Source organism: Lampetra fluviatilis, chromosome 14, assembly GCF_964198595.1.
Source record: "Lampetra fluviatilis chromosome 14, kcLamFluv1.1, whole genome shotgun sequence".
NCBI lineage: Eukaryota > Metazoa > Chordata > Hyperoartia > Petromyzontiformes > Petromyzontidae > Lampetra > Lampetra fluviatilis.
In genome coordinates this window covers 11,483,961-11,506,648 of record NC_136288.1, presented here as the reverse complement: position 1 = coordinate 11,506,648, position 22,688 = coordinate 11,483,961, and positions in this window count along the sequence as shown.

Below are 22,688 nucleotides of genomic sequence, written 5' to 3'. Positions count from 1 at the left end.
ATTTAATTGCATTAAACACAGTAAACACTGCTTGTAAGTGGCTCTATCGACTACCATTTATTTTTCTTCTCATTCATGAATGCTTATTTAGTATGTGCTCATTAAAAAGGGTAGCTGTTTTCCTTCCCTGCTGTCGTACGAGATGGCAAGGTCCCTTCCCACCACACAGTGCTCAACCCAGCCTGCCAGCACTAAAGAATGAGCTGCTGACGATGATGCTGACAGTAATGGTGTCCATTTGCCATAACGGTGGCAGGTTATTTACATTCATCAGGTCAGCTGAGGCTGGTGGATAGGTCGAGTGTTGCCAAGCAGTATCGGGGTGTTGGGGGAGAGGGCCCTCTTTGATGAAGGGCTCAGCTCCCTTTCTAAATTCCTACGGTCAAGTCAAACAATGTTGGTGCAATACGTAACACCAGTGGCAATGAAGCCACTGGACGCCCCAGCCTCTCCTGTACGTATGTTGAACTTCTTTCGCACCGTATGCCAACAACCGTGCTGATCGGAGGCGCGGGGGGAAGGACAACGAACTAAACACAACAGGCTGTTCTAAATAACTCAGTTTTCAATCTATATGATTTAAAAGTGCATAGCTCCAGTGGCTTCCTCATATGGGAAGGAAGAGCGTTCCAGACGGCCGCAGAAGCGCATCTTAAAGCGCGCGATGCAGTGACCGTCTCTGTTCGATGGCTAGCCAAAAGCGGCTGCTGCGAGGATGACCGGAGTTCGCGTGATGGTTCATGCTCCTCATATGCATAGGGAGTGAGAGCTGGAGCAGAGGTGCACGGTCGACAAAAAGCAGATGGTATCGTTGCTCGTTCTGTTCAGCGTTAAGCATTTGTTTTTCAGTTTGTTCAACAATCACGGTGTCCTGACCCCCCATGAGTTGTTGTCTGCTCACCCGCACCTCCTTCTAACGGGGTCACGCTACACGGATGGTCGAGCGTTCTCGACCAGAACACTCAAACAATTTCGAGCCGAGCTTCTCAATTCTGTCTGCCCTGAAGTATTGAGTTCACTGATGCGTGCGTGTGCGTGTGTGTGTGCATGTGTGCAGTGGGGAGAGGCGCTGGAGAGGTTAGCCCGCTGCGCTACGAATAACGGCGATTCACGCTCACGGCCAACATCAGTGACGAATATCTGAACCGGTTCTGGGCCTCTTCTAGGTCGACTCGGCCTCAAATGAGTACCCGGTGCGATGTGAAAACATCGCCACTGGGGAGACAAAGGCGGTCGGGCGTGGTGCTGGCCCCCTACCCCCTTATGTGCCGTTCTGGTCTTCATAGGCACTCGCCCCAACAGTCTGTTACAGCATATATGGGAGATTTTTGTTCTTTGTTTTTGTATGTGCTGGGCCTGATACGTTGTTTTTCAAATTTATTCTTCAAGAAGCAAACGTGTTAGTTGCATACAAACAAGGGCAGCATAAACAATAAAATAGTTTCTCGAATACAATAGGTATAATTGTGCAAATACACTCTGTCCATCCAGCAGAATAAATGGTTATGCCAAAATTAGTCAATCGGCGTTTCGCGTGTGGTGGGTTAAAGTGTGTGTACCCTCGCCTCTTCCAAGACATTTGGTTAGCGAGGAAGACAAGAATCGTAAATTAAAGACACAAGACACAGGAGTGCTTATGTGGCCATGCAACCCAAACTGTAGACCATAGAGTGAATCCAGAGACACATGGAGAAACACGGAGACTCGCAGAGATCCATTAAAGACAAGCCGCAGTGCAATTGTGGCAATGCAACCCAAACTAGGGGCCATGTAGTGAAGCACTGTCGTCTGCGCTCCTTCAGCAAAGGAGAAATAGCAAAGCTTCACGGACTCTCTCTCTTAAAGCCCTTTCGTGGCTAGCAGACTTTGATATTTGACATTCAACTCCTGAACATATTGCCATATGCAAGAATCGTGTGGAATAATAGGCCTAATTCTCTCTCGTAGAGGTCCTTTTGCCAGCAGTGGCATGATCAAACGATTACAGGATTTCACCGTGACCTTTAACCTTCCTCGCATTACCCGTTACTCTTCCGCACCAGTACCTGTATTGTGGGTTTGCTCAATTATGCACTTTTAATTAGTTAAGGGAAGCCTTTTTCCTGTTTTCTCTGCCCCATTGCCGTGACATTTAGAATGCAACGGTGTCTATAGCCAATTACTTTTGGAGGCTTCGGCAGCCTTTGGTTGTTGATGAGTAGAAAAGATTTTCCTCCCAATTTCCCACAGATCCAATTGTGCCTCACATCCCACGCGGTCGAAAGAGATATCTGCAGAAAGCTCGCTCCGGTACGAACAAGCATTGCTCGGTGCTAACACGACACGTACGAAAAGGCGGTTGATTATAAACTGGTAGTCATATTGGTAGGATGTTAAGCATTGAAAGCAAATGTGTCGGCGTTTAAAAATAAAGTAGGTGCAGCCCTGCAATTTCTTGCTCGTGCCACTGCAGGCGGAAAGGGTCTTTATTATAAGGAGCACTAAAGAGCACTTTCGGAGGGTATTTTGACCTACTCTCTCCACACTGGGTGGACATCGTGGGCGAGGTGGGAGGACCCACATTGCACCCAATCACACGTGACCTACACATCGACTGTGGTGAACCCATGTGTTTTTTTTTTACTGCTGAGTGGACAGAGGTTGGGGGGATTTAAGACACATGCCCCGTTTATTTCAGTTGCCACACCGAGAGATTGAGTTGAACCAGCGAGCCCTAATGTTGCAAGTCGAGTGTGCTAAAGGGCCGTCGATAAATGACGTCACGCACCTGGGGGTGGGGGGGGTCAGACATTTGTGACGATGTGTGACGAGGGGGGGGAGGGAGGTTGAGAAACGTCACATCAAAATGCGCAACTTTAAAATAAATATAGTCAACACGTTCTACTTAATTAAATAGACTTTTTTAATAAATGTTTTCTCCTACAACATCAGAGTGCAGTGGCACATTAAATACGCACTACAATGACAATAGTTTAAAGCGATTTGAAGCATGTTTTATATTTCTTTGGGGGGGGAGGCAGAGCTTTGTGACGCCATATTTGAGGGGGGTCTGACTTTTTGTGACGCCGTGTGACGAAGGGGGGGGGGGGGGTCAAAAATCGTCCAAAATCGCGTGACGTCATTTATGGACGGCCCCTAAGCATGATAACAGAGTTACCTTCCAAAATAAGTTATCTTCAAGTAATATTGAAGACTTGTTGTTGCAAATCACATTCATGTGGGCACATATCAAGGTATTTTTTTGATACCATGTAGTTGTAGACTGTGCTAGAGGATGACACTTAAATCGAAAGATGACACAAGTTTTGTTTAGTAAATGGTCGAACAGAGTATGTATACCTAGGGTAGTTATTGAAGGTGCACTGGGATTGAATTGATCAAACAGTGATAACAGGTCAGAATGCTTTTTGATAAGTGAATTTAGAAATGGAAAGCAACGTACAAATTCGCCTAAAAAAAGTGTTTTAATACGTGTAAATTACCTGCTGTAACATCGATCAAAAGCATAGAAATTGACTCAACAAAATGGAACAAAGGCTGAAAAAATGACACAAAAATCATGGGGAGATGCGTGCTAGGAATTACACTTAAACAGGAAGAGGAGCACGTGGACTACACAGAAATGACATCACATTGGCTGTTAAGAGAAGCAAGTAGGCTTGGGTAGGAACACATCTGTCAAAGGAATGATGGAGGGTTGTCGAGCCTAATGACCACGCAGCAGCCACAAAACAGCCACCACCACCAGAGAGAAAGAGCGACGAAATTGTATCGTGTGCTGGAGCTGAATGGATTGTTAGCACGAGACAATGGCCACCCCCCTTGGGGGAGGCCTTCGTGCAGCAATGGATGGGTCATAGCTGGTGATTATTATGGCAAACGGCAAGCGTCGTGAGACAATGTGGCAGATAAAGGGTTAACGGGTCGGGAGGTAAATTGACGGGCATCATTCTTCGTGGTCTGAGACGATGTAATAGAGGCTCGCAATTAGAAAGGCAGATACAATCAGCAAAGCTACCCTTTGGTAAACGTGTCCAGGCATAAAGACCGTGCGGTTTTTTGCATGAAAGGAAAAGGCGAATGAAAATAAGACGATATGGAATTTCACAGAATTCGAAAAAGTGCAAAATATTGTTTAAAAAAAAAGAGTAATTTTAGCAAAGAGGATTCATCTACGAAAGGAGAGATCTCCAAAGAAAATTCACCCTTGTTCAGCCAATAGGTTTCATGAAAATATAAATAAAACTCGTATCGATGGAGCTAGTATAGATATGCATAACGTATTCTTAGGTTTTTTCGGTAAAGTCACGTAGGTAAAATAATAATAATAAAAGTAAAATAAAAAAAATAAAAAGATGTCGTGATTTTTATTTTACTTTTATTAATTTCATTTTTTTTTACCTACGTGACTTTACCGAAAAAACCTAAGAATATGAATCCTTCCAGTCACGAAATCGTCAAATCTAGAAATATGCATAACGCCCTATTAATGCCCCAAACTGGGTTGTGTATATGCATGCATGCATCGCACGCGTGCAGGTTATTTATTCATGCTTTCATTTATTATCTACCATCCTCACTTGCAGATATATGAAATTTATGATGATGAAGCCAGCAATATTTAATTTATGCTGACACAGCATCTGAAAGGTGAAGCGGTATTGTGTTGTGGCACATCTTTCAACAATTTGATTGCAACAAGTTCACACGGAGCCGACGACACTGACCGCGCCTGTAAATACTTGAGCACCAACTATCATTCACAAACGCTGCCACTAAATATAAATTACACGGAAAATATGCGTATACCGAGCTCACATTTTGGTAAATGGCCCTTCTTCAGAGCAATGGAAAATAAAGGTGACTATGTTAGAATGTTTAGTTCAAAGCCTGACATTTGAAAATATTACTTTGCTGCTGCCGTACAATAAACTGACGCAGTCACAATTTACAACCTCGGGCTCGCCACTTCAACTTAGTCCTCCTGGTGCGGCAGTTGAAACTACGGTGCAAGTTTATTAAATCCACCACCTCCATCTCTCTGCTCTCGCAACAGTATAATTGGGAACACCACAGTTAGTCCATCGGCAGGTCAACGTGTGATGGGGTATAGTGTGGGTACACACCCACCTCTTCCAGGACGTAGAGGGGGCTCTTCAGAGCGTCCGTGAGTTGAGGCCCTTCTGCCAGCAGTGGTGTGAGCAAATATATTGCAGGGCTGCACCTTTATATATATTGTTAAATGCTTTATATTAAGTTCGCTTGCTTGCTTAGGACCGTGCAAATCTTTCGGTCGTTTTTTAACCCACTTACCGTGACATTTTCCACACAGACTCGTTGTGCGTGACAATTAATGTTCGTGAAATTTTTTTTCCAAAATTTTACACTTGTTAGGACAAAAATATTATATTTAATTACCAATTGCTTAATGGTGCAATGCAATCATCTGACCCATAGGTGGCAGCCATCTCAAGCCAGAGGACGAGAGGACTCTAGCCGCCACGCATATAAAGGATTTATAGTGAAAAACTTTGTTTTTACCGGTTATACTTATTACACACCCAACTATAACAACGTACACAACACGGTCCACAAAATCAGGTCGGGTGTGGTGGGGTAAACTGTGGGTACGCACACCTCTTTCAAAACGTCTGGTCAACATCGCAGGGCCGCATATTTAACTTTTTTTCGCATAGGAAATGATTTACTTATAAGCAGTGTAACACTCTGATTAATGGAATTGGACAATAATCCCCCTGTAGAGTCCTCCTGACAAAGAGTCTCGCTCGAGACTCTGCGAGATTCTTCTGGATAAGTAAAAACAACTGATATTTATTTGGTGATATAAGGAAACTCCTGTTATTCGTGGCAAAGTTTGGGGAATAATATCACGGATAAGCAGGATTTATCGGCAATACCCTACTTGTCCATGGCACGACATTCAGATTAATTGGGCTGCAGATAATAGGATGTTTGCAAATGCTACAGTTGCCACGGGTAAAAAAGAGTTGCAGGTAAAAGGGTAATGGATAAGATAAGTTCTGTATTAGCAGATGTCATGGCGTCTCGTTCAATTCAACACGGGGTAGCGTTTATCTTCTCTTTAGAGCCTTGATCCAGGGATGGACATTCCATATTCCTATGGTGAGTACAAGTATTTACACAGAAACAACCACTGTCGACTTCCACACATTAATAGTATCAATATTATCATTCCCAGACGATAGAATATGCCCGGTGAAAGCCACACGCCTGCACCACTGTTCCACATTTGGTTGAGTATTCTTTCCACGGCATCATCATGTCTCCACTAGTCTGTACAGCATCTTCAGATGCGGTTGCACCCAGGCATTAATCATCATCAGCTGTCACTATCCATCAGCTCATTAGCGACGTTGTGGCTGAATTAATTTCTTACCACGATTCTCTGTAGTCAGCATTACCACTTCACTCAATGTCTGTCCTTTCCCTGCGACATATGTTTTTATTCGCTGCGTCTAACCACCTGGGTTCTGTATTTCACTACTTCACTATTTTTTCCTTACACTTGGTTCATGGCCAAGTACGGGATTCTGTCGGTTCTCTTACCTTACAATTTGTCCGAACCACGGTAGTCTTCTTCTTGGTTCTTTCGGTAAAGTCACGTAGAAGGAAAATAAGAAAATAATAAAAATAAAACATAATAAAATAATTCTCACGACGTTTCGGCTACAACGCAAGCAGCCGTCCTTAGGTGAAAAATGAAACGCCACCAAGCTTGGAGCGTATATTTAAGCTGGGTTGGAGGGGGAAGAAGAGCGCCTTGACAAAATAATTTGCATATCAAGAGGGATTTAGCATATTTATGGAAAATGCGTAGGAGGTGGGCGGGGGGTTTTTAAAGTCATATTATGCCCATGCATTATGCAGGATTAGCAGCATCAAAGGGAGGGGGTAGGGGGTAGCATTAACAAAGGGATGGAATGTTAATAGTATGTAGAAGCAACGAAACATATCAATGGGAGAGCGGTGGTAGGAGACCCGCAGCGGAGCAAATAATCAATTCCCTGTGGAGAACACGGTAGTCTTCTTTACTTGACATTGTCTAAGAGAGTTGTTTTCACTCCTGGCCATTTTCTACCATCATAATTGTTTAGTCTCTGCTCTCTTGATATTCCAAGACTCCTTCTGAACCTGCACATCTGGGTGAAGAAAATTGTTTTTATTTCATCGAGTTTCCACGTCCTTCCATCATTCTGCGCCATACCGTAGTCATGGAACCTACCATCAACCTTCTTGCCTTCGCCACGTCGGTCCTCATCAATATCTTTACAGATCTTGTCCTGTATATATTTGCCAGCTAAATCCTCCCTTTAATATCACTCACACATCTTCATCCCGTGATATCAGATCTCATAAGTATAAACATTATTTAGACGCTATCTAAATCCAAATTGTAGCTGTATAATATATCTGAAAATAGGTACGTGGATGATGATTATTTTCTCTACATTTTGTCCACATCCGTAGAAAAAATTAAAGGTCAACTCAGAGGCGGATCTAGAAACTTCCCAGGGGGGGGATGGAGAGATCTCTACATTTCAGCTTTAAAAATAAGCCCCTACATCATTAATTCAATTAAACATTCAACATATTTTTGTCGGTCAATATCAATTAAACACCAATTTTCGGAAGTGGAGTCTCAGTGGGGAGACAATTGCCACCGCTGAAGATGGCATCAACACAACTTCTCCCTCCAGTCTGCTGTCCATAGCTGCCCCTGGGGTATCCTGCGGAGGCAGGCCCAGCCACACCTTGTCGATCTTCCTCTGTCTTGCATACTTACTGTACATTGGATTAACATACTGTATCTTGGACGAACATATGCAACGTACAATATTTGTTTGTTATAACAATAACAACAAATACCTTTATTTATCCAGGAAATGGTCGATAAATCAAAGGGAAAACCTGGCCCTGTTCTTAAACCTCACCACTGATTCGGTTTTTTTTTTGGTCGGTGCGCTCTTTCCTGAACGTCAATACTTTTGATCGTCTCAGCATTCCATCGTCCACCCCATGCCACGAATATGCTTTTGACGCACCCAACAGCAGCATGATTACATTTATATAGCAGCTTTCAGGATCAAGACCTCACAAAGCACTTAACGATTCAGTCGCAATCTATAATTACTATAAAACACATTAATTAAGAGATTAAAATCAGCTAAATAAAGCACATCTCATTGCTGCCAAGTTAAATGTTATTAAAAGCTCGTGTGGACGCATATGTCTTTAGGCGTGATTTCAGAGTTAACGCTAAATCAGCAATTTTTACCGTGCATATTGAAGAGTTCCGACATCTAGAAGCATCCCATGAAAAGGTTATTATCACACTCGGTGTGCCTTCCGAACCGAGGGAGCCCTTTTATAGTTCTGCATCTTTGTGTTCTGGTCGGATGACCTGGGACATAACGAGACAGTGGTTAAGTCAGGTGAGAGGGAGCGAAGCGTCGGTGCCTCCGATGACTTTAATGCAGAACCCTGAAACAGTTCTTGAAGGCCACTCTCAGAATCTCTCAAAATCAATTCGAATCATCGTCGTCACCATCAGCCATGATTTGTTCACTGCCCGATGAATAAAATAATTGTGATTTTTATTTTATTTTAATTAATTTCATTTTTTACCTACGTGACTTTACCGAAAGAACTAATAGTATGAATCATTGCAGTCACGAAAGCTTCAAATCTAGAACATCGGTTTTCTCACACAGAAATGGATCCCATCAAATCTCCCTCTCCATTGGCTCCACCTGGGCAAAACAAAATGAAGCTTACACCTTGGTAGTTGCATATTTAAGTTGCATGTCATTTCTATGAATTACAGTACAACACGCACTTTGTTCATTTTCCATGTAGACCTGAGACTCCAAGGACAAATTGACCCATTGCATAAGAACGGTCTAACAACATGAAAATGTTATAAGCTTAATTGCAGGCACATTTTATCTTTTTTTGTATTTGGGTTATGACACTGGCATGGTGTGCTAAGGCACGCACCAGTCAGGATAAATTAGCAGCACGTGCTTTATATTCTTTACGTGTTTGCCTGCATAGCGAATAATTTCCTGTAATTTTTTTTCGACTAACGACACGGTTTAGAATAAAAAAAAAACTTTTAAGCAAAACATGGAATTGAACCCACGGACAAAGTGTCATTAGAGCACTGTGAAGAGTGTTCCGTCCAGATTGCTCCGCACTTTAGCGGCCGTCGAGTAAAGAGAAATGTGACCCTAACAGTACAGCAGTCAAATTGCCACCTGATTTGATGAATGGCAAAAAACAAAAAAAAAACATCCACTGTCGGATCTCGTTGCGGTGAACACCTGGAAATTGCCCTCTGAGAGGGCCCTCTGTGCTCGCGAGAGTTCATTTGAGGACTTGGTAGTGGCATATTTTACACAAGTGGAGCGGTTGACGGAGAAGAAACAGAGGCGGAGAGACCGATTCCCTGGGAGTCAGATTTCCCCACGGGGATGGTTCCCATGTAAATCGCCACCTGGTTAAGTAATGTCATGCACACCCAACATCGTTCTCTATTGTAAAGGCACTATGGTGTTGATAGCAATAGAATGCATTATGAATATCTGTAGCACACAAGGCTCTGGCGCTGCAGCTCGATTTGAAGCCGCGGTTAGAATTTTGTGGTCATTCTCGGATGCTAAATGGTGCATCTGAATGAGGATCATTAATATTGCACTTCCGACACGTGTACTGTTTCAAGCCTCCGCAAATCAATGACGCCCAAAACAATGTAGAAACTAAGCTGTGGTTTTCTTTAAGCTAGAACTATGTTCTATAAATTGTGATGTTAAGAAGCTGTTGCCTGGACTTTCATCACAAAATCTGCCCAGGAGTGTCCAACCCCAGCACTCTCTACTCTACAGTGCAACCTCAAAGCAGCCACTTTTCTTACATACTTATGCTGTGATTCCATGACCGGTGGAAAAACAGACCAAAGCAGTGCTGGGCAATTCCAAGAACATCCTGGAGCAGCTAATGTCTTGTCCAAATACTTCAAGTGGCTGTTGGCTTGGATTCTCCTGTCCTGCTGTGCCTCAAACTCCTGCCCACTCTCCTTCCAAGCACTGAATGTGCATTCCATGTTGTCTATCGGAGTATGTGTGTGTGTGTTAAATTTCGATTTAAAGCTTTCGTGTGTGTGTGTTGATATTGTATCCCTGGAGATGTATACAAGTATATTAAACAGAAACGATACGTTTAACACGTAGGTTTTCATGAGCAATAGTATCCATAACAGAGGTTTTTGGGTTAGATCGCGTAAATATAAATGTGTCGTGAAACTCGCCACCACCCGACAGGCAATTAGTAAGGTTTGTCACGTAAACAAGACGTGCCAGTTAGTTACTACTTTAGCACACTGGTGTGTTGGAGAGTAAACCCACGACATTTACAGTTCGATCGTCTTTAATTATTGTTTTACTTTTGTATTAAGTTATATATAAAAAACTACTTTTTTTGAAAACACGCTTTAATGAAATGTACTAGCAATGGAAGAACTCCACGACTCCAGGAAGTGGCCCCGAAGCTTACCATAACGTAAGGGACCGTGGCCAATTACAGCCAACGTCAGTTGAGCGTGGACAATTAGACCCAAGCCGAAACGTAACATATAAAAAAAGAATGTTTAAAAAGATATGCTTTTTATGTTTTATGATAGAATATAGTACTGTCATCAGTATGACACAAGTATACCAAGTTTGCACATTGGGTAGTTGGTCAAAATTGAGTTACAAGATTTGAGGATACAACAACGACAACAACAACGACGACGACAACAACAAAAACAACAACAACAACAGACAGAGTGAGTTAAATAAAAGCGTGTAAGAATGTGTCTTATTGTGTTGTAGATATGATTAGGCAACAGGATGGAGGAGTGCCGGTTACCGAGACAGGCATTAGAGATTGATCTCCATGAGTCCGAGGGAAGAACTAAGGCCAGATGGTGGGATACTGTGAGGTTGAGACCTTGGAGATCGCTGCACTATTAGCTGTGCAGCAGCTGCTGGATCTGGTGGAGGGAAGGACGTGATGGGTGCTAGGTGTGGTGGCATCACTGGCTGTGGCCATGATAACTTCTTGATATTGCTTTTTAAAAATGATATTAGCCCTTGAATCTACATTCAGGATGCATACTCTGTGGTTCTTTCGGTAAAGTCAAGTAGATAGAAAATTCACAGATCACGACGTTTCGATCGCAACAAGATTATTCCGGATGTTTTTATTTATTTTACGGGAGTATGAAACTGGACGTACTATGCCAATGACTTCCTTTAAACTAAGTGGCATGACAAGTATTTGTTAAGTTCTCATGAGGTTGTACAAATTAAGTTAATACAATTATGTACTTCGTGGTTTATTAAAATGTATATCACAAGTGTACATAACATGAAAACCGCACAATAGAAAAGGTTTTGTAGATTCCACTATAAATAACAACGTATTTGAAATGTCAAACACGTTTTACTGAAAGTTTACAGACGCTATTTTAAAGTGCAATTATTCTAATGTTTATTTACCAAAAATCTTCTTAGAATATTGTCCTAAATTGCTATTTTCTGCAGAAAGCCTTGTAATATCTTTATTATCAAATGAACATAACATTATCTAATGTATTTTTAGATTAAATGGTGTATTGGATTGCTAGTCGCTATTCAAATGCTCAATACATCACCGTACTGTACTCTATTAACTGTGCTTACAATTCAAAGATTATGAATGGAAGACAATTATTATTATTATACAAAAACAAGCATTATATTTCATAACGTAATTTATTATTCGAATTAAAAATTTATTCAAGTCGAGTTCACGAAGAAAACATCCCAAATATTGCCTATGCGTTGCATCACAGCAAGTAATTGGCAAATGCATAAATATGTTATGGGGCTGTAAACTGCACTTGTGGTAAATATATTCAAGATTTGCCAATGAGACCTTTGAGAATTTGCCTTTGCCGACTGTGAGACATGAGTATAATTACCAGCAAAAGTCGAGTAAGTTGTAGGTGAAATAGGGACCACGGGATTGATTTTCATGTGTTTTTATTCTTCCACAAGTGCTACTGAAAAGTCCCACAATTGTTACAATGCTAAAATATTCCAAGAAGTTTCTCTAATACGGACAGCAAAGTTTGTTCATTTATTTGTTTAAAAGGGATAAGGTATCCTGGGGCATTGGGGAGGTTGTGTGGCTCAGTGGGTTGGCGGAGACTCAAGTTGAAGGGGTTGCCACCTCTGAGACGCAAAAAAGTGGACATGAAAATGTTTAATATCTTCAATTATCTTGAGTGGTGATTATTAGACAACGGACAAAAACCGAGAGTTTTAATGTCCCGTGAAGACTTACAGATTTGCCAGGACACCTACCTAATAGAAGAAGATGATGCTGGGAAATCCAGGATAGGTGGCAAAACCAGGATACGTGGCGACCAGATAGGTGATAATTGGTTCTTTACCCTTCTATCTGGCAACAAAACTGACACCTTTTTACAAGGAGTCATGTTTGCATAGACCGCAATACCTGCAGTCATAATACAAAAAAAGGTGCATTGTCTTTGAGTTGTGCGCCTTTTGGCGTCATCTGGTCCAACCCATATGAGACTAGGCTCTAAGGAAAGCTGTCTCGGGTGTGGATCAATCAACTTTAAGGACAGTGCACATTATCAGAGTTATGTTCTTTTGTTTGTATTATGACTGCAGGTATTGCGGTCTATGCAAACATGACTCCTTGTAAAAAGGTGTCAGTTTTGTTGCCAGATAGAAGGGTAAAGAACCAATTATCATATTTTTACTGGCAAATGAGGTTCCCATAGACCAGATAGGTGTCCATGTTTCAACAGATTAAAGTCCCTGTCACGCAGTTTTCTCAATTGTGAATAAACCGGACTGTTGCAAACTTAGCAGCTGCATTTCCATACAACACATGCAATTTTTACTCGAAAATCCCACGCCACCCCCACAATGAATGCCCTTCTGTGTTCACGCAGCAACTAATTTCAGCACATTTTTGCGTGGTATTAGGCCCTCAATAACACGCGCACTAGGAAAAAAAAAGGGCTGAAAAAAAACCGAGATTACATTTGATGCACGGGAGAATGGCTGGCTCATTCCGACTCGCTCATTCTGCTCTGCTGGCTGTTGGACCTTGTTATGCAGTGAGCCTGACCGGTCTCAGTCGAGTAAATCCGCGGACATTGCCACACAGCACAAATTTCCTCCGCGCATCAGCGGCATCAGCCTTAAATTTTGCATCCCCCCCCCATTACTCACAGGCTTCACATTCCTATATGCTATTTTGTTAACCGCTAAAAAAAAATAGGGCATCTACATGGCCTTTTGTGTGTACTCTTTGAGCGACATTCCCACATTTTCACATCGGAAGCACATTCGCACAGCCGTGTGAATAATTCATGAAAACTAGACAACACAGCGTGCTTGCAAAGCAAAAGTAAGAATTTGACACAGATCTACCGAGGACAAAAGACAGCCATCATAGGTGATTCGAGTGTGACACAGCAGAAGGCAGTGCAACAACAACAAACATCCACTATTGTTCTGCACTCCCTTAGCAAGTGGTGGTCAAGTATTCCTCATGGCCTGCAAAGTGTGGGGAGGCCCTTGCCCTCATCCAGCCGTGTCTTGACACCACGGGGGATGTGTGCGTGTGCACAGACGATTTCTCGGTTACATTTCCTGTGCAATTGAACATTCTTGCATGATACATTTTTGTTACTAATTTATTATATGATCAGTACCAATTTAACTTTCCTTTCAATGTTGGGTTTGCATTTGTTCACTATTGTTGTTGCAGTCGTTAATATGTGAGCATGTTATTACCCCCCAAGCATATTGTCATTAGTGTCCGTGGACTCAGAGCTCACAAGTTATAGATGATTTACTGAATATTGCTGCCCAGAGCTCTGTACTATTGTGATACGATTTTACTTGCTAATGAGGCAATTCAACATTTTCCCTTGCAATGTACTGCACAGAGAGTTACTAATCAACATTTTGACACAAACACGCGCAAAACGCAGCTTCAAATAATAACGAAGAAAAATTGCTCAGCTCATTAGGAATCATATAGTATTCATATAAGTTGAGTGACTTCATATTCCCCTCCACCACAATGGCATTCTTTATTTGTAACAGCTACCACTGGTGTTGTGTTCCATCATTTTTTCACCTGACCAGTTTTGCTGCCAATTATAATTGCCTGTACTGCAATTGGACAGAATCTGTCCGACGGAGATTAATTTAAATTAAAACGTGTTTACATTGCGTTCGCAACTCCCGTGCAGAATTTTAACGTGAAATAATGAAGAGAGCGTACTGTACATTTATTTGTACTCTGTTTGCGAGGAGTGTACACTTTTTTATCGGAAAGTACATGCAGTGCATTTCTATCCGTCCTGTTGACTTTCTCCACGTAACTTTTTTTTTAATACACGTAACTTGCATTTCTTGATTTATAAAAAAAGGTAATTGGAAACGCAGCAACTGTTAACTCGTCGCTTTCAAATTTCAAAGTCTAATAAAAGAGCTGCCGTTTGCAAGTTTCAGCCATTAGGATTGAAGATGCGTTGAGCTAAACTTGCTCATTATCTCCCTCTTTCATCTGAAAATGCAGTTGCCTTTAATTGTTTACTAAAGGATCAGTCAGGCATCCTTTACGTAGCTGCAGGTGCCAACTGGGGTTCACTACATGCTTCTCCAACAAAGCCTGCAATTGTGCAATTGTGCATTTCTCTTGAGAATTAAACTGCAGTCAAACTTTGCCCCAAGCGCTCCCCCGAGCACCTTGTCAATATAATTTGAGTCTCGTTTTTGTTACGCAACAACAAAAAATGTTGCATTGCTGTGGATACGCATTTTAATCTCTTGTTTTATGGAAGTATTTCGTTTTCCCCCCCCTCCCACTCTAGGAGGGACAAAATTATCACGGGAGCACCCTGCCTGCAAATAAAATTATATTAAATACCGCACTCCTGCATGGAATGTTTGGACATGCAAACGCTGCTGCGGTTACACAAGGGATGAATATTTTTTTTTTCTTTAACCGAAACTTGAACCCACCTGGCTAGGAGCCTTGCGAAGCTCCCTCAAGAGTGGGGGGAGCCCATATCTCAATGAAGAGACACTTCAGAATGCTTATCACCGATTGTCAGAACTAGCAGTATATTGCAAGGGCACATTCTCACCCCCTTGTAAGTGACCAACCTCGAAATCATCGCTACCCTTCATTCCTTTCCTGTCCAGCGCTACATCACAACACAATTGATCGTGGCTTGCTCTGCCTTAAATCTAACTCCTTCTTCCAATGTGTTCAGATTAAAATGGAGTGCGAGTCTCTGAAGAAACAGGAACGGATCAGAAAAGGAAAGCTCCGGGCTCGGAATCTGAGCCAGAACGTCTTATGCTGTTCATTTTAGGATTGGAAAAAAATATATCGGTGTCGTTCTGGTCGATGGAAGGTGGCCTTACGTGGCGCCAACGCATAAAAAAAACATTAAAGTACAGGGGCAACCCTGAAGTTCATTGCTCGTGCCACTGCTGTTTGAATGAACTCCACGAGAGGGAGTTTTGCAGATTCCCTCAATGAGCGAATTTTACAGGTAGGAACAACAGGTTCCAAAACTGCCCACCAGGGATTATACAGGTAGCAACAATGTTCCACACTGCCCACCAGGGATTTTTTGTCTGTCTGTCTGACTGTCTGTCTGTCTGTCGTGCATAAATAAATATATAACATAAACAGCTCTTTGATTGGTGGAGACCTACTGCCGGGTACGGAGAGGGGAGGGGCCTAAGGGAAGGTGGGTCAGGGGAGGGGCCTAAGGGAGAGGGGCCTAAGCAAGGGGGAGGGGCCGATTGTTAAGGGGGCTGGCTACCTGGCTGGCTGCCTGGCTACCTGGCTGGCTGCCTGGCTACCTCAAGTCAAGTTATCTTTTATACAGGTAGGAACAACAGGTTCCACACTGCCCACCAGGGAGTATTTGTCTGTCTGTCTGTCGTGAATAGCCACGCCCTCGATTTGTATTTCATAGAGCGCTTAGGGCGGGCTCAGCACCGCGTGACACGGATCGCACGAATGCGCTGTCCAACCAAGTTCCTACCTGCCCACTCCGAAGGAACGTGTTCCCCCCTTCATGCACGCTGGTCGTACATCTTGGAAGCGATAAGAGTGCCCCCCACACTCTGCCCCACCAAACTCAACTTGCAGATTGACTATCTGCGGCGTAAGCACCCTGCACTGCTCGGCGCACAGAGGCGGGGGGCATTTAAGATTCTAGATTTGAAGCTTTCGTGACTGCAAGGATTCATATTCTTAGGTTTTTTCGGTAAAGTCATGTAGGTAAAAAAAAAATTTAAATTAATAAAAGTAAAATAAAAATCACGACGTTTGTTGCCTCCGAAACTTTTATTTTTATTTTACTTTTATTAATTTTAATATATTTTTTTTACCTACGTGGCATTTAAGATGTTCGCCCATCGTTTTCAACTGCCACTGGCGGGGAGGCCGAACCAACGGTCTCTTGATTGCAATGCCAGCACGCTGGGCAACACTCCATGACGGAATCCATGTGTAATACTTCCAATTTGAATAATGATCTCATCTTCACAATGCTGATTTACTACCGTCCTGATAATCTATAAACCGCCTAGAGTTTAATAGGAAATAAGGCCTTTTGCAGAAATGAAGCTATGTTCATTACGAATGCTTCTTGACTTTATGTGCCTACAGCCATTTCTAACATAAACTATATATACTGCATAATATATATTTTACCAGGTGAGGCCCACTGAGCTACGTAGCTATTTTTAGAAGCGACCTGGCCACAAATGATAGCTCAACAAAGTGGCTTATCATGTGGACATTTAAAGCAGCCAAATACTCAAAATGCATGTTTCCAAATGTGGAGGAGAAAACCGGAGGATCCAGAAAAAAATCCATGGGGAGAACACGCAAACTCCAAATATAGAGGCGTCAGAGTCGGGATCGAACCCACGACCTCCTGTGTAACCAGGCGAGGTGGTTAACATCTCACCATCGTGGCACCCGGACATATCTACATGTAAAGCACCGTGACTAATCCACTTCTGGATGAGGGCCTCCACTCACCGTGCGGGTTTGTGGTGGTTATTTGGCCGTACATCGCCACGCTTGTCTGTCCAGGTTGGTGAAGGCAGGCAGGATAGACACGTGCGCATGCAAGTTAAAGTGTCACAATGTACCACCATTGGAACCTCATTTGCCAGTAAAAAAATATGATAATTCGTTTTTTACCCTTCCATCTGGCAACAAAACGGACACCTTTTTTACAAGGAGTCGTGTTTGCATAGACCACAATACCTGCAGTCATAATGCAAACAAAAAAAACAAAAAAAAACACAACTCTGATAATGTGCACTGTCCTTGAAGTTTATTGGTCCACACCCGAGACAGCTCTCCTTAGAGCCTAGTCTCACATGGGTTGGACCAGATGACGCCAAAAGGCGCACAACTCAAAGACAATGCACCATCAGAGTATGAGAGCTCGGGGTAAGCATTTACACCATTGGTGCACATTATCATAGTTATGTTTTTGGTTTGCATTATGACTGCAGGTATTGTGGTCTATGCAAACACGACTCCTTGTAAAAAAAGGTGTCAGTTTTGTTGCCAGATGGAAGGGTAAAAAAACAATTATCCATGTCACAATGTATTTGGCCGCACTGCTCCGTGCTTCGTATCCGGTTGGCAGCCTACAACAGCCCGTTTGTGCACGGTGGTCACCCATCCAAGCACGATCCAAGCGAAAGCCTGCTTAGCCTTCTAAGATCTGTGGGGGATTGAGCGCATTCTGTGTGATTTGGGCACAGGCACAGCTATTATAATGAAGAGAAAAAGCCACACACGTGCGGTGTTTGCTTTGCACAAGGTCAGGTCATACTTCTCTAAACTTTTTTTTTTATTTCACCAGGGTAAGGCCCACTGAGCTATATCGCTCTTTCTTTCAGAAGCAAACGAAAGCTCAACAAAGTGGCTTATCATCACTTGGGAATTTCTAGCGGCCAAATACTGTACTCTAAATGCGTGATGTTGATTCTAAATGTTGAGGAAAAAACCGGAGGACGCAGAGATAAATCCAATTGACTAGAGAGAGAGAGACCACACATTCCAAATATACAACAATCGTAATATTAAATAAATACAATTGCAATTCCTTATAATGGGAACAAATACCAATGAATAACAATTGAATGATTACCAATCTATATAATTACAACACCCTCCCCCTCTTTGCCTCGAATCACTGCACCAGATTTAATTAAATGATGACGTCACCCTGCTGCTGCTCTATTTAAGACCGGGAGCAACAGGAGAGCTTCACCATTCTTGCCCGATGCAGCTGATTGTAATTACCACACCGGTGGGCTAAAGAAGTGAATTATTTTGTCCTTTGAAAAACGTGACACATTTTTAAATCCTTTATATTAAGTTCGCGTGCTCGCGTGCTCGCGTGCTCGCGTGCTCGCGTGCTCGCGTGCTCGCGTGCTCGCGTGCTCGCGTGCTCGCGTGCTCGCGTGCTCGCGTGCTCGCGTGCTCGCGTGCTCGCGTGCTCGCGTGCTCGCGTGCTCGCGTGCTCGCGTGCTCGCGTGCTCGCGTGCTCGCGTGCTCGCGTGCTCGCGTGCTCGCGTGCTCGCGTGCTCGCGTGCTCGCGTGCTCGCGTGCTCGCGTGCTCGCGTGCTCGCGTGCTCGCGTGCTCGCGTGCTCGCGTGCTCGCGTGCTCGCGTGCTCGCGTGCTCGCGTGCTCGCGTGCTCGCGTGCTCGCGTGCTCGCGTGCTCGCGTGCTCGCGTGCTCGCGTGCTCGCGTGCTAATCTTTCGGTCGTTTTTTAACCCACTTCCCGTGATCCAATCGAGCTGACATTTTCCACACAGACTCGTTGTGCGTGACAATTAATTTTCGTGAAATTTTTTTTCCAAATTTTACACTGTTTAGGGACATTTTTTTACAAATATTTAATTACCAATTGCTTAATGCTGGCAGACAATCATCTGACCCATAGGTGGCAGCCATCTCAAGCCAGAGGACGAGAGGACTCTAGCCGCCACGCATATAAAGGATTTAGAGTGAAAAACTTAGTGTTTACGGGTTAATTTTTTTACTGTTTGGCCGTGTCGGGTGGTGGAGGGTTACGACACATTTATAAATAACGTGATCTGACCCAAAAACCTTTATTATGAATATAAAAAGCGTCAGTGCCGGGATTGAACCCACGACTTTTTGCATAGCAGGCGAGGAAGTTAACATCCTACCACCGTGGCACCCCTCCAGCACCATCGAGAGGGCCTGTTGTGGAATGCAAATTGCTCACTGACCTAGTGACCCAAGTCAGCAAAACTATTTTAAGAGTCAAGAGTGAAAGGCTCCAATGTTCCACAACATAGTTCATCCCCAGCAATATCGATAATTGGCCGGGAACTGCACTCCAAACTGTAACCGATAAGTTTTGGAAAATAGCTTTGCTTTTTCTTTCCCAAATTCGAACTGTTTAGGAGTTAAATTTCGATTTAAAGCTTTCGTGACTGCAGGGATTCATCTTCTTGGTTCTTTCGGTAAAGTCACGTAGAAGGGAAATAATAAAGTTATAAAAGAATAACATTATAAAATAATTCTCACGACGTTTCGGCCACAACGCAAGCAGCCGTCCTCAGGTGAAGAACATGTCTGTCGATAAGACAGAGTCTTAGACAGAGTCTTATCGACAGACATGTTCTTCACCTGAGGACGGCTGCTTGCGTTGTGGGCCGAAACGTCGTGAGAATTATTTTATTATGTTTTATTTTATTATTTTATTACTTCCCTTCTACGTGACTTTACCGAAAGAACCAAGAAGATGTTTAGGAGTTGTGTTATATATATGTATTAGTTCCATGGCAGGTAAGCCATTAAGCTTTTTAAATGACAAATACATTTTAAAAGTACAGAGACTGAAACACAGAGGCATATGCAGTGGCACTAACGGTATTTTGAAATGTCAAACATAATTGGAAGAGGTGAATGACATCTAATACTGTGAGCTTATGTTCTGAAAGGTCCAATGTAAGCTTTTATTATTGTGATGAGTCAAAGAGGACTAATCCTGAGTCTTGGATTATAAATAAAGGTACCTGTATATTGAGGGTAAAGTTAAACCGTAAGTCGGCAGTAATCGCCTCGTACTGTAGTTTCCACAACTATTAGAAAAGTGATGGCCTTTTTTACTTTCAGGAAGAATCACTGCTTGACAATGAATACAAGCACCACATGCAACAAAAACATTGTTAATTTAGTGAATGCACAAGAGACCAGGAGAAAATAAACAAGACTTTTTTTTTATTTTAAGTGAGAAAATGTTTTTAAATTAACCTTTTGGCCAGCAAGTCTTCTTCCAAAAAATGGTGTTATTATGGTCAAATAAACTACGGGTCATTAGAATAAATAAACAAACAAGGATAACGGAGTAAATAATATTCCACGTGGAAATTTCAATCGGACGTTGAATCTCAAACTCACTGTTAGGCAAATAATACCAAAACTCTGACGCTATTACGATTCATTATCACGGTGTTTACTTTGGGTTTCCCACCACTGCTGGGAAGTTAGGCAAATCATAGGCGTGCAACGCAAGCATAATTTGTCGAGAAGGAGAACAAATCAACTTAGATCTCCCATATATTTGTGTTGTCTGGCATGAAGTGCGATGACCTGAAATCGGTCCCTTAAGAAGCTCCCAGCACGTGGAGAAAAACGTCGGACGTGGTGCCAAACAAATGCGTAGCAACGACCCCAAAATACGTCAGCGAAGCTACACAGCGCACCCGTGAAAGCCCACGCAGTTGCGAAACATAAGACTTGCCATGAAACTTCACAAAGGATGCTTTTTTTAAATCCTTTATATTAAGTTCACTTGCTTGCTTGCTTGCGCACTTACGACCGTGCAAATCTTTCGGTCGTTTTTTAACCCACTTTCCGTGATCCAATCGAGCTGACATTTTGCACACAGACTCGTTGTGCGTGACAATGTATTTTCGTGAAAAAAAATTTCGAAAATTTTCCACTTTTTAGGAATTTATTTTTTTCATGTTTAATTTAAAATACCAATGTGATAAAAATGAAACTCTTACTCAAGAAAAACAGAAATGAATAATAAAATAAAACCGATGCCACGCATATAAAGGATTTATAGTGAAAAACTTAGTTTTTACGGGTTAATTTTTTTTTCCTATTCGTACGAAATAAATCAGTGGCAGACGTTATGCTTGTATATGCGCGGGTGTCTAGAGATGGTGCTCAGATTTCTTATTTTGATTGCGCACACATTCGCTTATCGCTACGCACGTTTTCACCTGTTCGATTTAAGAGGTGACACTTGATACGTTGTTGTTGTTAGGTAAAAGGAGCCACACATCAGGCTCACTTTTGCAGTGCCCACACAACAAACATGTTTTGCGTTTGTAAGTGGAGCCTGTCATCCTGGGTTAAAGTTACATAGTGCGTACATTCTCGTCGCAGGGAAAGTTACACAGATAAATTGACGTTTGTAGTAGAAACATCTCATTGTGTAATTTTAAAAAAAAAATATATAGATATACAAATTTAAGTCGTGCCCATTACCAAAACGTGCTTTTATATAATAGTAAAAAGAATAATGTCAATAAATCAGTTGAACACGTGGGCTTTCGCGACCAATATTACTCATTATGAATGTTTTGGGTTAGATCGCGTAAGTATAAATGTGTCGTAACCCTCCACCACCCGACACAGCCAATCAGTAAGGGATTTGTCACGTTAACAAAACGCCAATTAGTTTACTACTTCAGCCCGATAATGATGCTGGAAGTAATGACCAGCGAAGCGTCGTACTACTCAAATTGTAAATGTTGTGGATTTACTCTCCAATACACCGGTGGGCTGAAGTAGTAACTAATTGGCGTTTTGTTTACGTGATAAATCCCTTACTAATTGGCTGTGTCGGGTGGTGGAGGGTTACGACACATTTATACTTACGCGATCTAACCCAAAACATTTATAATGAGTGTCAATAAATGTATGTAATAGTTTGAATATACACATACGCGTCACTGGCCCTCAATACATCTTCAGGAGGGTCCTGCATTGAGATGGGTGACCAAGGATATGAGAGTTCCCATAGAAACCCCACTCACATGAAGGGATAACACTTATGGATCTGCGCAGATTCGTCCTCAAGCCCATTTTCTGAACTGCCACCTCAATGTCACCTTGAAGCCGCAGCAATTCTATGTGATCCATCAATCGTCGCATCTAAAGTTGCCAACGATTTACCCAATTCCCACTTGTGTTGGTGGCCTCTTCAGGAAACGAATTCAGTTCCAGAAGCTCCCTGCCCGTGGGAGAGAAACGTCGGACGTCACGCGGGTCAACGCGCCGTACAACCCAGAATACGCCCGCAATCTGTACGGCACAACGACGAAAAACCCCACGCGGCTAGTGAACGTGGCGAGTGAACAAAGATGGCTCTTAGCACGAGGCCATCTAAGTCAATGTCTAAATTGGGATGATGATGATGATGATGTCAAGTGTGGTCGTGCAACGATGTGAAACTTTGAACACAGT